The following is an 18,411-nucleotide window of genomic DNA, read 5'->3' on the forward strand; positions in this document are numbered from 1 at the left end:
CATTGAATTAGGGTCCCACCCACAAAACCAATGCTTGATATAGGTAGGATATTTGGGTTTTTAATATTCAAAACAAGTAAGTATTTTGATTTTTTGATAAGTAGACAAGTGGGATAAATCATTTCAGTATTTGGGTTTTGATTTTTGTTGCATTTAGAGTAGGATAGGATCAAGAAATTGAAGCGAATTCCTTTAGGGTTGTTGTAAGACAAGCCCAAACAGGGCACAAAGAAGGGAAAAAATGGGAAAAAAGAGCGCTTAAATGTGTAAATACCACAAGGGGAGTGATCAGAGAGGTCAAGGTTGAGCAGAACAAGGGTTTAAGGCCCTAAAGGGCAAGGGGGAAGCTCATTTTCACCTTCAGCAACACAGAGAGAGAGAGAGAGAGAGAGAGAGAGAGAGAGAGAGAGAGAGAGAGAGAGAGAGAGAGAGAGAGAGAGAGAGAGAGAGAGAGAGAGAGAGAGAGAGAGAACTTTGGGTGAATCAATTGGCTTCCACAGGTCTTTTTGTGTATACTAGGTATATAGGAACCTTCATGTGTATCCATTCTTGTATTTTGGAGCTCCTTGCACATTGGTGTGACCAAAATCATCACCTCGAGTAGATTTTTTGTCTTCGTTGTTTGCATGCCACTGGAATCAAACATGGCTAGCAGGGTTTGATTCCCAGAATAGTCGGACAACTAGATGTCCAATTTTGTTCAATCGGATGTCCAGACTTCCTCAACTCGTCCAATCTGACGCTACTTGTTCGATCCTGAAAATCAGACTGCCCTTGCTCGTCTGATCGGACATTCACCCTATCCTAATCAGATGATCGGATACATTACAATCAAACACCTCCAAAATCGGATTTGGATGCTCAACCATCGGCCACTTGGACAAATGATAATTGGACCAGTCTAAATCAGACACAGCATAATCAGACACTAGAATCGGACCAGTTTGAATCAAATGTAGAGAAATTGGACAGTTGAAAATTAGATGTTGGATTTTGGGAATCAAACACTACAAAATCAAACCCAGAATTTGACAAGAGAAACTAACAAATTTTGTGCAGCTCAAATGAAGTAGAACACCTCCCACAACTGCAGGAAGGCTCTGAAAGCCTTATAGGCATAATTGAGCTTAGAAATCGCAGCCGAATGGCTAGATATGACCACTGACAATCACGTCAACTTTTTGCTCCTTTTAGGGCCGTAAACTGACCTGTAGATGCCGATTGACCTTGATTGAGCTGAGTGCATAGCATAGACCCAAGAGACCAGTGAGATATGCTAGTGATTGAGCATAAAGCCCTATTCGGTTGAGAACTTAGACTAGAGTGTGTAAGTAATATTCATTATCTTGTGTTCGCACCCACATTGTTTTCAACACAAGTATACTTGGAAAAACTAAAAGCCTGATTTTGCATAGTGCACAGATAAGAGCACCATGCACACACTGAGTGAACATAAATTGAGGATTGTCTATAAATAAAAAGGAACACACTCAGACTTAATGAATAGAACAAACCCACCAATAGGAGATGAACCTCAAACTTGGACAGGTGACTCAAGAGCCCCAATTGGTAGAACCTAGGGAGAGACGCAATATGGAAAGCTAGATACATAGAAGGATCGATACCATTGGGAGAGCAATGCTACCCGACTTGATCAACCTCATTGACAACTTAGTGGAGTAGGAGATTGCAAATATGGAAGAACCCAGTACAAACCGTGGAAACAAAGAGCTCGACCTGGGGGATTTCCTAGTCAAAATCCACTAGATGGGGAATGAATACGACACAAAAACTAGGCTAGACCACCATGGTAGATCATCAAAAGACATCATAATGGACCTCGAGGAGAAAAGAAAGCTGATGCAAAAAGGTTTGCAAATCATAGTAGCTTACAACCAACAACATCAAACTAGGAGATTGTAGCAAGACATAGAAATGTGAGAAGTCAAGCGTGTGAGCCCTAGCAAATAGAAATCAAATAGGACCAAATGCAGAGAGGGAAAGAGCACTAGATGCGGATTTAACACCGAGCAAGATTCTCATGAAGTGTTTAATAGACAACATGCCAATAGAAAAAAGTGCAACAGTACTAGTAATGTCATTGCTTGTAGGATTAGGAGTTATCTAGGGCTCCAAGAGCCAATTGAGAATCCCTACAGTTGCAAAACAACTAGACAAGTACCAATCGAGAAATGACCTGTACAGTTTCATAGAATAGTTCAAGTAGGTTTACGAGGCTAACAGCCTCATAGATCTTGCTCAGCACTCACAAGCTTTCAACTTATGCTTGGGTGATAAGGGTAGGATGTGGTACACAAGCTTGGATGATACGGAGCGCAACAATTTCAATGACCTCAAGAATCTCTTCATTAAGAGATTCTTGAAGGCTAGGTACTTAGATAATCTTATAGTGAGGTTGATGAATGTCAAGCAGGGGGACAAAGAGGACATCGGAGACTACATTACTCACATGCGGAGTCTCTATAAGAGAATCCCCACTAACAAATGACCCACTGAGAGAGCGGTGTCTGCCATGTTCATCAAAAGAATATGCAATGAGGAACTCTACAAGGCCTTGGTAAGAAACTCAAGCTTGTAGAGAGATGCACTAGCTAGGGTCTTTAAAGAGGCCATACGAGTGGATGACCGGCTTGAGGAGAGATGCACTAGCTAGGGTCTTTAAAGAGGCCATACAAGTGGATGAACAACTTAAGGAGAGACACTCTAGGAGCTCGAATAGAGGAAAAGCCGACTCTAGAACCCCAAAAAGGGCAACAACATCTAGTGAATGGCTAGGCCCAAGCAACCAAGATAAAGGGAAGGCCACTGACCCAAGCTCAGAGCTAGTAGAGATGAAATGGAGCTAACCAGACTACAAGAGATGATGAGAAGACCTATGCAGTCACATGTCCAATGCATGTATTGTGGCAAAAATCACCTTCCATTTGAGTGTCAGGACCCTAGGTCTCGACCTTGTGCCAATTGTGGTAGGTTCTCAGCCATGATACCATGCAATGTAGACTGCCAAGGAGACTCCCATATTCCCAGCCTTACAACTAGTCTTACCTCTGGAATAGACCTCTAAATTTCTTTGGGAGAGGATCCCATTAGCCCTTCTAGCACCTAACAATGCAAAGTCAATTATCCTTAGGATGGAAATCAATCCCACAGGAATACCTAGGTCACTTGGACCTTATGTAACCTATCCACCGAGCGACATTCCATTCCACTATGTGGAAGAACTGAACAATGAGCCTTATGTGAACCCTTATGTCTCATATGACGAAGAGGGAAATCCAGTTCTTATGGACTATCAACCAGTGTTGGTGATGGTGTTAGGAAGAGGGAGAGGTAGAGGCTAAGGAGGGCAAACCCAAGAGCCAATTTCTTATTGGACTTGTGGTCACCCAGGACACATGTCTTTGAGGTGCCCTGAGAGGGAGGAAGCCAATCGAGATAAGGTCGATCATCTCAGATGCATTAACTGTGGAATCACCCACCTTTTTGTAGATCACCCTAGGCGAAAACCATCCCCTAGTTTAGAAATTGTACCATTAGTTGCATTGGGGATACATAGTGTTGTGAAACTTGACGGGGAGGCCACGCCCATCCCGTTTCATGTTATGACCCACACACAAACAAAGTAGGCCAACATATCATTGCCAAGGCCTAGTGACCTACACGTAGCCTCAATTGGAAAGAAAATTTGTAGGCAAAGAAAGAGGAAAAGTGAGGCAAAGGTCACGTTGAAAATCAAGAGTACAACGACAATGCCTGTTGGAAAGAAAGTCACAGATGCTGAGGTAGAAACATCTACTCCATAGACTACTAAGAAAGGAGTGCTAAGGTAGGGGAGTAACCCAACCTGAATGCCAACTCAAAACCTGCAAGTGGTAAGAGTAGAGATGGATGCTTGGAATACCACACCAGTCGACCTAGACACCATGTCAGTTATGCTGAAGGGTGATGCTTAGATTAGAAAATCTTATGGGCCACTAACTAATAATATCCCTTATCCTAAGGATGAGTGAGATTGCACTCACATGCTAGCCACAATAGATCTACCATTCTCGGATAATGAGGAATATGAGAAGCTGTTAAGGCAGTTGGTAAGCCTAGGGACATGCCCTTAGTACCAATCTGCATGAACATTCCACGTCCTAAACAACAAACTAGACCTCCACAAGACCCTAGAGCACTTGATGGACGAATTGGCTGGTAACCTAGCTGCAAATCTTAAACCACTCAAGAATCTCTTGGATGAACCCAAGTAGCGATGGACCAAGGTGCATGACCTATACTTGATGTACAATTGGGCCTTAGTCACCGATGACAAGGAACTACACTTGTAGGAGATGACGAATAGTCGGATGAGGAAAATTCTAATGATAAGTATGAAGACTAATGTTCCTCCAATGACAAGAGCAAAGAAGAGATCGACACAATAGAGTACAACACAAAATAATAAATTATTGAGGGATTTCAAGAAATTGTTACGCGCCATGAGCAACTAGCTAATTTGGTAGATGCAAAGATAGAATCACGATGGTGGGAGGAGGAACAATTAGGGTAGTTGAGGAGAAAGGGGTTATATATCAACCCAAGATTAGTTTTCTCAAGTATATGGCCATCCATGGTAGCTAGCACGACATGTGTAGGAGCTCCAGTAGCTCCTCAAGCTACGTATGATAAGTGCGGGTGTGATACCATCATCAATGCCATATTCAAGATTAAATCCATATTCGGTATCCCCAATATATCCATCACCATCGACAATCAATACATCTATAGAATGGAGTCTAGATGAGTATAAGGTGACTGAGCTAATAGCCAAATCATTGGCAGATATGAAGAAAGAGATTTTAGCTGAGACAAACCCCAATATGAAGGGAGTTTATAATGTTAGCCAACTTGCTAGTGTAGTAAGGCCAACCCTAGTATCTAATCAAAGGAATTCCTGACTACTAAGGTCCAACACCTAGTATGGAAAATGTCATGGTTTCGGTCATTTAGCAACAGAATGCCCCACACCGAGTAGAGTTGTTCTTTATTAGCTAAGAAATTTGTTTTGCGGGTGCTTCTTAAGAAACAATCATATAGAGGATCAATGCTATGTTAAGGAAACTTGTTTACGATAGCAAGAAGCCCAAATGCAAGCAAATTATAATTATAGGGATAGTCAAAATGTGACTCATCCGATAGGACCCCCTAAAAAGCCATTTATATCAAGAGACATACCAACCTGAGGGACACCTCAAATGCTAAGGAATCAAGAACATGGAGAATATTTTGGAATGTAAGAACAAGTGTAGTTTGTTGGAGATGTGAGCAACCTAGACACATGACTAGATTTTTCCCAAATGAGAAGAAGAGGAAGGATTATATCCCTTTGTGTGCCAAGAATAGCTGTCATGGCCATTATGAAAAGGATTGTCCAACGAAGCTACAACTTCACAAAGCCAATATAAGGGTAAAGGCATTGCTAATTCAGCCGCTAACTTAGTAGAAATTGTAGAGTATTTGGAGCTAAGAACAATTAAGAAAAAACATGTCACCTTTAACTTGGATGTAATGATTGGGGCAATCACACGTTCACAATAAAATCTAGTGATTATATTAGAGAAGAAACAAGATCCAAGGTTGAATGAACCTTATAGTGCCAAGATTGGGACTCCAAAGAAAGAGAGACCCTTACCAAAACACTCGAAAGATCATGATATAAAAAAAGAAGCAATAAATTCTCTACCTAATTCAAAAGATCATCCTGCTTTGCCCATTCCTTTAAATTCTCCAAGGATTAAGAAGGAGTGGCTTCATTTCCTCAAAGATAGAGAGGATAAAAGGATATCTTTTGATATATGTGATGAATTGGAAAGTTTACAATTGTCTATTACCTTGCAACCCTACTAGAAATTTCTCCTACTTGTAGAAGATAGTTATATCATAGACTAGTGTGGCAAAGGTCTAAAAGGAGCATAGCTACAACTATCTTGCAAAGTACAAAGGTTGATAATATGGATACAGGTGTTTGATCTATAAGAACTACTAATTTATTCTTGGATCTAGGGACTCCAGTAGTAGACATGGAGGTGATGAAGCACATGATATTTGGGGGTCAACTAGATGATGGAGCAGTAATGAGTTCAATGATGGAAGAAACTATGCTTAAATTAGGGTTGAATGATAATAAGGAGATTACAAGTATTGTTCTACATTTAGCTTATCAATGAAAAGTGGCACTCTTGGGTCTCTTACATCAAATTCCAACTACGATCGTAGGATTGGTGGACATTAGTATTAGCATTTTGGTACTGTGACCTATCCAAGGAGCCACTTCATACCCAATTCTTTTGGGGCAGACCTTGGTTGTTGCAGCCCCAGTGCACAACCAAAGCTAGCACAAAGGAACTATAATGATAGGAGCCAAGGATGATAGGGTGCATTTGAGAGTTGTGGCTAGGGATTTTTTGCATGAATCCATGCAAGAGAGTATGGACATGAATCGATTTGATGCCTCTAGAATAGAGGTTAAACTCAATGAGAGCTTGAGGGCTGAGCAAAACTACACTTGGTTATATAAGGATGTGCATCATCAAGCCTTGTTAGATGGGGATAAGACAACAGTCAATATGGTGCATCAAAAGAATGATTGAAAACCCTTTGGAATGGGGGAAGATTCTGTGCACTATTCTCTAGAAGATGACAATGATAGTGATATAGCAAACTAGTTGACTACCTTTGATAGTAGTTTATCTAACCTATTGACAATTTCTGTGGATGAGGAAAATGTTGGAGACAAATGGGAGATAGTACTTTAGATGTTGGAAGCTTAGTGAGGGAGAGTATAAGGCCAAACGTTAATGGAATACGATAGTATGATCATTTCAAGGATTTTTTTCTTTGAGCTTAATTCTCGAGCCATTATGCAAGAGGATGAATCAGAGGGAGGGACTAGAGGAGATGGATGATAAAATAGACACTAAAGAATTTACAACAGTTTTCTAGGTTAACAAAATGGTAATGGAGAACCCACTTATTACATATGCTTCTCTAGAGATGGACGAGATTCCATTTGGGTTTGATCAGTTACCTTTTTCTATTCAACAATTCTACTTCCATTATTGGAGAGAGAGAATACGAGAATCCCATATTAATGGGGGTTGTAGGTCTTTCCAGTCTCTATCGTGTAATGAAGATAATGATGATCCTCCTAACGGTGAAATTTTCTTATGTTACATTACAATTATAGATTGGGAAGAGACATGGGGGGATAGCTTAGTTATCACAATAAAGCTGTGGAGATGCCTCAAGGAAATGCATCCTATTCAGTGGATGCATTAGAGGAGACAATGTTATGTAATAAAAATGAGGTAGAAGATGATAGTGATCCCATTCAACCACTATTGAATAAGATCACTTAACTTCAAATAGATAAAGCTCATACAAAGCATGAAGCATTAAATAACAATAAGTTGGCTCAATATTTACAATTATATCACAATGAGGAGGTAAATCGTTTAGAAGATATTGTAAGTCAAACTGAGAATTTTGACGAGTAAGTGTTACAAGAGAAGTGAAACATGGAACAAGTATAGTTTCAATTGATGGAATAACTAACTATGAGGGGTGCGACAATCAGTCCAAAAATGCTTTCACTACAGAGTGGGAGACCTTTGCCTATAAGGTAATGCCATTTGGTCTATGTAATGCACCAACTATTTTTCACAAAGCAATGATGGCAATCTTTTATAATTTTTTGATCAAAGGAATAGAAGTCTTCTTGGATGACTTTTGTGTGCATGGTAATGATGATAATATGATTGATCATTTAGAAGAGGTGTTCCAACATTGTGAAAGTATAGAAGTTTATTTGAATCCTGAGAAATGTGTTTTAGGAGTCCCACATGGCATATTATTAGGTCATGTAGTTCTAGGTGATGACATCGCAATGGATATGGCAAAAATATAGAAAACCATTGATATACTTTCACCCAAAACTTTGAAACAATTACGAGGGTTTCTTCGTCATTTAAAATTTTATTGACACTTTATTGAGTCATTTGCCATGGTAGCTTCACCTTTAACAACTTTACTAAAAAGAATCAAGCCTATGATTGGGATTCAGTGTGCCAAGTTGCATTTAAGAAACTAAAAGCTAAGTTGGTTGAAGGCCCAATTTTGGTTTCATTTGGTTGGACTAAAGATTTTAATATTCATGCCAATGCCTCTATGGATACAGCCAGAGTTGTTTTATGCCAAGTAGATGATAAGAACATAGACCATCAATTTATTATGCTAGTTGGAATCTAAGTGATGTAGAGAAAAATTATACCACAACTAAGAAAGAGTGCTTATCGATGGTGTTTGCCATTACTAAGTTTCAATGTTATTTATTAGGCCACAAATTTATCTTCTATATGTGGATCATGAAGCATTGAAGTACTTGTTATATAAACTTGAACTTAGTGGCCGAGTTACATGATGGATGTTGATTTTTCAAGAATTTGATTTTGAATTTATTACTCATGCTGACCAATCACATATTTTTGCAGATAATATCTCATCTAATTATTGATGGTATAGAGAAGGGTGTAGATGATGACTTACCTGATGCTCAATTGTTTTATGTTTCTATCACAATATTGTGATATGTTGCTATTGCTAATTTTCTTAATATAGCTAAATACCCACCAACTATAATTAAGCATGAATGCCATTATATTTTATTGCATTCACAATCCTATGTTATGATGTCAAGCTATCTATATAAGTATTTTCCTCGAGAATAAATTTATCGGTGTGTTCAAGAAGATGAGGTACCACAAATCTTAACTGCATTACATGATGAATCTTGTGGTGGCCATTTTGTAGGAGATTTGACAACAAAGGAAGTGTTTTTTGTTGGTTATTGGTGGCCTATATTATATATAAGGATGCATATGAACATTGTAGGAAGTGTGATCCCACATGGACTTGTTTCAGTTCTGCTAGGATGTGCTATGCACCAAGCCATCTCTCTGTGAAATTTTGACTAGTTTGTTTGTGGTTGAGTACTTCTATTAAGTCTTGTGAGATTAGCCTAGATTTTAGTTGATTGACTAGTATAGCTCTCTTGATTAAGTTTTTCCAGGAGCATTGTTGAGCTAAAATATTTGTGGGTTCAATGCTGACTAGTGACCGCATAAGTACTATATGTTTAAAAAACAAAAAAAAAAATCAAAATCAAAATACAACCAACCAAATAACTCAAGACTTGACAAGAAAAAAAATACCAGCCATGAAAAGAAAAAAAAACCTCTCAAAAGAAGATATCCATTGCCTTTGAGGTCCTGGTAGGCTATAGGGATTTCCTTGGCAAGTGCTATGTATCTGATGCCTTGCATCTCTTTGGGGTGGGACCATTTGAGCATGGCTAAAAGCAAGTCTTTAAAAGAAAAAACAAACAACCTCTGATAAAAGTAAATAGAGGTGAAATAATACTTATATTATATACCATAATCAATTAATAGCTTGACATGTTGTTCCTTATTTCATGAAGAATTAGCAGTTCTGCCCTAGAGACTCTATCTTGTGGCGCATCTTAGCTCGATTTTGTTGAGATGTAGTGTTGGTCTTGCAAGCATAAGCAAAGTTCTTGTCATAGACATCTCGAAGAAGAGTAGCATAACATTTATTTACTCAAAGAAGTGTTTTGTTACATGGCACCTCTTATGGTTTTCTTTTCGGTTGGCTACTTACTTGGGAATTGCAATGTCATGCACATCAAAGGACAGAGTGGTTCGTGAATTGGTTTAATTGTCACTTTAAATTAGTTTTCATTGTAGAAGGAAGAGAGTGTTCTTTGTTAGGATATACTAGTTTTCTCTGTGTTCCTTACAGAATGGATGTAAATATTTGTGTTCCTTGGAAGATGGATGCAGATGTTGTGCTCGCATGGTCGCTCGCGGCTTAGAGGGAGAGTATTTATTTTTCACATTTTGCAGTTTTACTGCCTATGAAGCCTTCATGGATGTTGCAACTGTTGAAGCAATTCTTGTAGCCAGGAGCAATTCCCAATTTGCTAGTTCGTCGGAGCTCACTAAAGCCAGTGAGGGAGGAATGATAACTACCTATATAGAGCTATTTTTATACTATTTTTCATGTAAATTGGAAGGCATTAGCTCTATATTATGTAATAAATTTAAAAAAATTTAATAAAAATTAGATCATAAAGTTGTACTTGATAATGTTAAGATGGAGTTAGAAGTGGGGAGAGTTGGGATATTTTAGATAGTAAATTTTAGGGAGCCAAAAAGTAGTAAGTGGTGGAAGGCGAATACGAGAGGGAGATTTTTAGTAGAAGAGGTAGACATTTTCGAGACAAAAGAAAGTGAAAGTATAATTTAGCATGTATGCATAGAATTTGGGTCAAGAAGTCGTGGGTGGGGTCAGAAATAGGCCGAAGATATAGAAGGGTGCCAAAAAGCACGAGTTTAAGCATGAAACTTGTAAATTTGAAGAGAGGGATAATCACGAACTTGAAGAGGAATGTCTTAGGAAAGAGGAGGTTGTTTAGAGATTTCATTTGATCAATAGAAAAATTAGAAATATCAAATATTGTAGGGACATAGTACTTTTCTTGTACTCACATAGGTTCATCTTGTACAGATCCAAGTTAATCCTTGGAATTCACGGTTAAGAATTCCTCAAAGAAAGTATATGCATGAATCGAATAAAATCTTATTTTTCGCATGTAGCTTTTGTTGCCTATTCATGGAATAAAGGCCTTCTAGCTACTTTTATTTAAGAAATTTAGTACTTGAAGATGCATGGGTGCTTGGTTGATGGTATTCGCGTCTTTATTTGTAATCCCCATACTCGACATTCCATTTGTAGTAATTGTGTCTGCAACATTATTGGTAGCTCCTGCCTCTGCAACCTTCGTAGCTTTCTTCTTTGGGGCTATGGTCTTTAATCACGAGACCGCAAAAAAGAGGAATTTGGCGAAGGAGCTTGGGGGTAATTAGATTGATGGAATTTTGATTGACAGGAGGGGAAAAGCAATCACCAAAGATTTTGAGAAATCGAGAAGAGTCTTGATTCAATAGGAAAGAATATGATAGAAGGGGTGGAGGAATTGAATTTGAGAGCTCGCAAAATATCCTCCTCGTCTTCTTGATGAGAGTTTCCCGTGCTTGCGCTTCTCTTGCCTCACTCCCTCTTGTTCTATACTCCTGAGAAGAGCCTCTTCCCTCTTGCTTGAACTACCCTCAATGGCTTCCCATGCTTCTTATTTATAGCTAAATTAGAGAGGAAGGGTTATGGCTAAGAAGAAGAGTTCTTTAAGGAGGGGATCTTGGCAAAATCAGCAATCTGATGCTCAGGTCACAAATTTGATGGTTCCGTTGGCTCGGAAAGGGAGGGACATTTGCCTAGAAATCTTCTACATCACTCCTTCTTCTTCTCCATGTTCGAAGTGTTGTTCACTACTTGTAAATTGCGACGCGTGTGATTTCACCAATCCTTCTTTTTTTGTATTAAATCTCCAAAACTGGCCGAAAAAACCACTTGCTTTTTCTTTTACATGACACACTGTTCTAGAAATTTCCATAGCTTTTTAGGATATTTACAATAAATAATATCTAAAATATGCTAGTCTTGCAAAAAAATCTAGTATTTTTGGACCACTAATGACTAATATGACTCATAACTCGTTCATGCGGTAACTTCCGTGATGGGTGGCTACAGTCCTTGTCAATCTAGAAAATGTCGAGTTACGATCGAGTTTTTTTTTACTAGAGATCGTCTCTATTTAATGATTTTTAGAGTTCTTGAAGTCCATTTTGCGAGAAGTTGGGAAAATTTTAAATTAAAGTCGGGATGTCACAAAGCCCTTTCCCCAAGCTTGATAACAACATTATTCACTAATGAAAAAAATCTGAAAGGCATATTATTACTAAGCTTCTTATTTTTCAGAACTTGGTATTGTGGAACCCACCATGCCTACTTTTGGAATTATATAACCCAAGCTTTTCGATTGCTACGAATTGCAATTGAATGATTCTTGATTTTAAACATTTATTAACTATTAATTAGTTCATACTATTTTCTAATTAAATTTATAACTATTCATTAATTAAATATTAAATATTTAGATAATAATTATTTATTATATTATTGTTGTTATTATTATTTAATAATTAGTAATAATTAGTTATTATTATTCTTAATAATTATTACTTTGGTAGGCACTATAAACTAACTATTGCCTAATTAGGTACTTAGTTAATGTTAAGTAATTTGAGAGAGAGAGAGAGAGAGAGAGAGAGAGAGAGTGTGTGTGTGTGTGTGTGTGATGTGAGAGAGAGAGAGAGTGTGTGTGTGTGTGTGATGAGAGAGAGAGAGAGAGAGAGAGAGAGAGAGAGAGAGAGAGAGAGAGAGAGATTATGCGACTTTCTTTGAATTTATTTTCACTAAGAAGGGGGTTGCTCGCAACCCCTCAATGAAATTTGTTTTACAAGTCCCCTCATTTTGCTTGATAGAATGTTGTCGATAACTCCTTCCCAATAGATTTTTTTTTTCACAAGTCTCCTTAGAGAGCTAAAGGAGGGGACTTATGAAAAAAAAATTATCGTCAACAAGGGGTTAGAGCTTCTTTTCTTATGAGAACAAATTTCACAAGTCTCCTTCTTTATCTCTTTAAGGAGACTTGTTTGAATTCTTTTCGCCGAAAAGGGGTTGCTATCGATAACCCCCTTCTTGTTGATGAAAAAAATTCAATGTAAGTCACATAATCTGTGTGTGTGTGTGTGTGTGTCACACACACACACACACACACACACACACATATGACATGAAAGCTTTTAAACCTTCTTTCTCTTTACAATTTCAATAAGAATGTTTTGTCTTGTGTACAGAAGGAAAGATTTCAAAATCCTAAATTTTCTATGCTAGAGGATGTGGCACTTCCACACATAAGTAAAAAACTATAAATCATGAATTTTATATGTAGCAACATTCAAAAAAGCAAATGTATAGCTAATAGTTAGCTCCATTTATAGATGGCCATAATGGTGTTCATTTGAAAGCACCTTCGCGAGACATTGTCTCCCTCAAGTTTCTATTAATATACAAGAAAGAAGGGGACTCTATATTATATTACAATGTAGGGTGTGGTGACCTTGCATCATATTGTAATATTTCCAAGAAATTTATATAGTTAGTAGGTAAGTTAGATAAGTTAGTAAGTTAGAGTTAGATAAGTTAGTCAATAGTTAGTAGGTTAGTTATTAACTAACTAAAAACTAACTTTAATTAAAAAAACTAACGATTACTAATGTTTTAATAAATACTATCGTAATTATTAAGCGAAGGCGGCCGTCAATCTGACAAACGCTGTAAAGGTCGTCTGCCCCCCTCCTAATCATCATCGGCATCATCCTCCTCATTGTCATCGGCATCATCATCATCTTCTCCATCATTATTACCATCATCATCTTTTTCATCGTCATCATCTCCTTCACACAAACACAAAAGAAAAAAAGATATTCTTTACCTTTTTTTAAAAATCTCATTTAATCCTCCAAATCAAGTGTTGACGGCCTCACAAATAACCTTCCCTTGTCTATAATTTAGGAAATTAAAAATAAAAGTAGAGAAAGAAGATCCCCACTCTGAGTGGAAGAGGTGTCTTCATGTAAAGAAGGGCAAAAAGAGAGGGGAAGGGAGAGGCAACTTGCACTCCCTTCAAAGCCTATAAAAAGGCATGCCCTCTACTAAGTTGAGGGGCACAAGAGAATCGAGAGGTTGTCAAAGAGAGTTGAAGTGATAGTAAGAGAGAGAGAGATTGTAAGAGAGACCCTAAGGGGCTGCCAAGAAAAGCTGGAGTGATACAGAGAGAGAGAGAGAGAGAGAGAGAGAGAGAGAGAGAGAGAGAGAGAGAGAGAGGCTGTGAGAGATCAGATAGAGATTGTAAGAGAATTAGAGAGAGAAAGTTAGCTCAATACCCCCTCTTTCACGAACTTTGTTCAAGCTATCTTCTCTCACGCTCCTCCTCCATCTCGAATTCACTCCATCTTCCCTATCTCCTGAACATGCTCGCAGATGATGGCTACAAAGCCACGAGGTGGAAAGACCACACCCAAGGTTTCCAAAGTTGCCACTACCAACAGAACATCGAGTGTGGTGACCACGAGCATGAGCAAATAACACCATATTGGGAAATATGGGAATTTCCCATAAGTTTGGTACACGTGGTCAAATCTTTGGATTTGTCATAACTTGAACACTATAACTCCAAATTGAGCGCTCTATAGCTCAATAAATTCCATTTTTCAAGTGCTTTCCAATGACCGGTCACATCATATGGTTTTGAGAAACTTATGGGCATGTTATCCGGGTGCCACCTTTTTAGCATTCAAGAAATGGGAATTGGGAGATTCCCAACAAACTTGTTAATATTATGTTAAATACGAAATTCTCAATGTTGTCATTATTTACTACTAGATTATTATTTTTCCACATAAAATAATAAGGTTTATGTCAACTTCTTACATAAAATATTTGTCATTGCATCAAATGGTATGAGAACTAAATGTTAGATTACACGAACAACATCCATGTAAGAATTAATTACATAAAATATTAGCTTCTATATTCTACACTTACACAAATTGACAACTTCATCTAGAAAGCATACTAGTGCACGCATAAATGATTAATTGTTATGAATTGTAGATAGATTAATTGAGATTCTAAATTGTAGAATCATGTTGGAAATAGTTGCCAACGGTTATTGCACATATGTCTTTATGCATGCTTGATATAGTTATTGTCAAATGCAACAAGGTTAAGTGTTGACTAACACTAAAAAGTGTAACTTTATTTAAAGGTCTTGCAAGTTATCTCAATATATTTCTTTAAGGAATTTCGCTTATGTTGGGTAAGACAACCTAAAAGAAAAATTCATGACTTACTTAACAAGTTGAAAGAAATGTACTGAAATACTTCTTATTGGGAAGGAGAATCCTCATAAGGTTGTAAGATTACCTTAGGCTAAGGTCTACCTTGGCTATGTAAAGCTATAAGCTACACGATGGTGTGATTATTATTGCTTCATTTGATATATGTTTGAAAGGATTGTTCGTGTTTGCTAGAATACAGGTCTCTGATTAAACACATTGAAAAATGAGGATAAAGAAAAGGTTGCACTAAGCTATCCCCAAGCTAGCTATGAGTTCCTACTCCAAGGGGGTCAAGGTTATCACTTCGAGAGGCTTAGACGGGCTCTACAGCGAAATGTCTATCCATAGGGATAGCCTCGACAGTAGGAGATGTGGGTGCCAGGGGGGGCTCTAGCCATAAATCCTACATTATTCCCAAAATCCAACAAGCCCCTTTGTGATCCAGGATGGGATCTTGGAACCCTAAATACTCGTTACAAGGATGAAATCTTGGTGGGTAGAATACACTTGAGGAATTCTGTAAAACTTCCGCAGAGATGGAAGATGGAATTTGTAATAAACTTCCAATATAATAAATAAGTTTGTTTTATTCAAGGATTGTTTGAGTTGTATGTGAGTCTGTGAAATAAATTACGTGAAGGAACATGTGATCTAATGGATTAATTAAGGAAGCTGGTTGTATATGTTTTAATAAATGTGCTGTAGGTAATTAAAAAACTAAAGATGATTCCATCATCAAAGAAAAGTGGGTGGACGTGACCCCCCGATGGGTCCGTCCAACGATAGGGTGGTCCCTAGTTAGTTGGGGGCTTTTCTAGATCGGTGATAGAAATAGGAAGAAGAAAATTTGACCAACTAGTTGTTAGGTAGAACCAACTTGCATTGCTTTAGGGGTTTGGAATGGGATTTTGCCTTATGGACACAGGAGGATTGATGTACTGCACTCTCCTCCGTCTTCCATTCTCTTTGAACCAAGTGCAATGGCAAGTCCGCTTCAGTTTGACTAATCTTGTAGGAAGTGGAAACTTGAAATTACTGATACTAGCTAGCTGTTAGGAGACCTGTCTGATTTAGGAACCCAAAAATTCGAGTCGATCCTAGTAGATTTGGTTGGAACTCTCCCATTGCAAAGAAGACTCAGTAGAGCCTAAGTGACAACCCCCATGATGTTGCAAGGGAGCATCAGGCGGCATCATTTTTGGTAAACCTACTGATGGACTACTAAAAGGTGCACCTTGGATTGAGACTAGCGGACACCTCACAGTTGGTATTAGAGCACACATTAGTATAGAATACGACGTGAGCTTAAGAAAAATATATTTTTTTCTTTTAAATATAGTTGAGGACATGTTTTCTTTTCTTGTTAATGTATGTCTTTGAATTATGGTAGAATAAAGAATACTGGAAACAATTCTTGATATTCTGAGTAATGTTTATATCATCTATGCATTCATCCAATTTTGCCTGGAGAATTAAGATGATGCGGATATTAGATCAGTTTTACAACCCCTCACCTTTATATCATGAAAGATAGTGGATGATTAGCATAGGATACTACTATATCGATGCAAGTCATCTAGCTTATCTTCAGAATAATCTAAAAAGGGTAAAATGGATGGAAGATCTTAAAGTTGTTGAGATCTATTCATTTTATGAAGCAGATGTAAACTCAACCCTGTATACTAGAGGGAAGAAGATCAAACCGAACCAGTATATCTATGAGGAAGTTACGAAGATCCTTCTAGCCAACAGAGTAAAAGTCATAGGTCACTCTAGCCTCGCGACTACAAAAAGCATGGATTTCCTGAACTTCCTAAAAAATATAGATTCCTAGATATCTACTCTCCGAATCCAAGTTACTTCGTAAAGGATGTTATAGAGTGTCATGCTTAGATTATAGTAGGGAATCCTTTTATGAAAAAAATAAGATGAGCCTATGAGCTATCCGAATAATGTATTTCTTTCCATTTGATTACCTTATACATCCATTGTAATAAAGATTGATTGATACTTTATCAAACAGAGAAATAATGGAACCTTATTTTCCCTTGAAACCTCTAAAATTGCAGTTTAACTTTAGCAATGGAAAAAGATTTTTAATTGAAATTGTCTCAATAAATTAAGTAAGAAATAATTTGAGTATCAAACTCTAATATCAACGATGAACACCATATTGGGGAATATGGGAATTTCCCATAAGTTTGGGACACGTTGTCAAATCTTTGGATTTGTCTTAACTTGAACACTATAATTCCAAATCGAGTGCTCTATAGCTCAATAGATTCCATTTTTCAAGCGCTTTCCAATGATAGGTCACATCATATGGTTTTGAGAAACTTATGGGCATGCTATCTCGGAGCCACCTTTTTAGTGTTCAAAAAATGGGAATTGGGAGATTCCCAAACTCACTAATATTTTGTTGATGTATAAATTTCACAAAATTTAACTCAGAGATTGTTGAAAATTTACTAGAATCTCACACCTACGATAATTCCCAATGAAGCCCAAGAGAAAATGAATCTTTTGAAGCAAGTCAAACCTCTGGAATTTGATGGGAAAGGTGTGGATGTGGAAGCCAATGAAGAAATTTGGATTGAATCCATGGAAGATTATTTTACTATTGCTAGAATTGTCCCAACCAATCAAGCCATGATAGCTAAGCTAAAATTAATTGGCGAAGCTTGACTCTGGTGGAAGCAATGGTGTTGAGATCAAGGTGTCCTTGAAAATAGCATTACTTGGGATTTGTTGAAAGAAGCTATAAGAGGAAGATATTTATCTCTAGCCTATCGCACCTAGAAGATGAATGAGTTCTTTAATTTGAAGCAAATGAGACTGACCCTAGAAGCGTATTACTCCAAGTTTGTTTCACTTCTTAAATATGCACCCCCATGGATACTGCTCAACAAGAATCCAAGTTTGGAATCAATGCACCCAATTTTGAGTGTGAAATATGTTGGTTTTTGGGCTGATTTTTTGTTGTTTTTGATGATAAATGGTTGTTTATTTTGAAGTGTTTGGAAAGGTTTGGATAAGTTTGAAGGGTTTTTTATGGTTTTTGATGAGGATGTTTGGTTTTGTAAGGTTTGATTTTCTTCTGTTTTGTTCTGTTTTGTTTCTGTTTTGATAGTAGAGATGGTTGAATGAATGATTTGAGAGATGATTGAAGTTGTGTGAAGAGGTTTATGAAAGATTGAATTGGTTTTGTTTTGGTTTTTATGATTTTTATGGGTTCTGTTGATCTTCAGTGAAGTTCTGTAAGCTTATGTAGCTCTGTTGTTCTGTACTTCTGTTGCTCTGTGGTTGTGTTCTGTTGTTTATGTTAAGTGTTATGATGGATGTGTGGATGCAAATATAGGGTGATTTTGTGGTTAGGCCTTGCCAAGTTTCTAGAGAAAATATCTATATTGTTTGACATTTCCATTTCAAGCTCAATGAAGGAGAACTTAAGTGAGCTACTCCAACTAAT

Source organism: Lygodium microphyllum, chromosome 9, assembly GCF_053477565.2.
Source record: "Lygodium microphyllum isolate KBCC chromosome 9, Lygodium_microphyllum_v1.1.10, whole genome shotgun sequence".
Taxonomy (NCBI): Eukaryota; Viridiplantae; Streptophyta; class Polypodiopsida; order Schizaeales; family Lygodiaceae; genus Lygodium; species Lygodium microphyllum.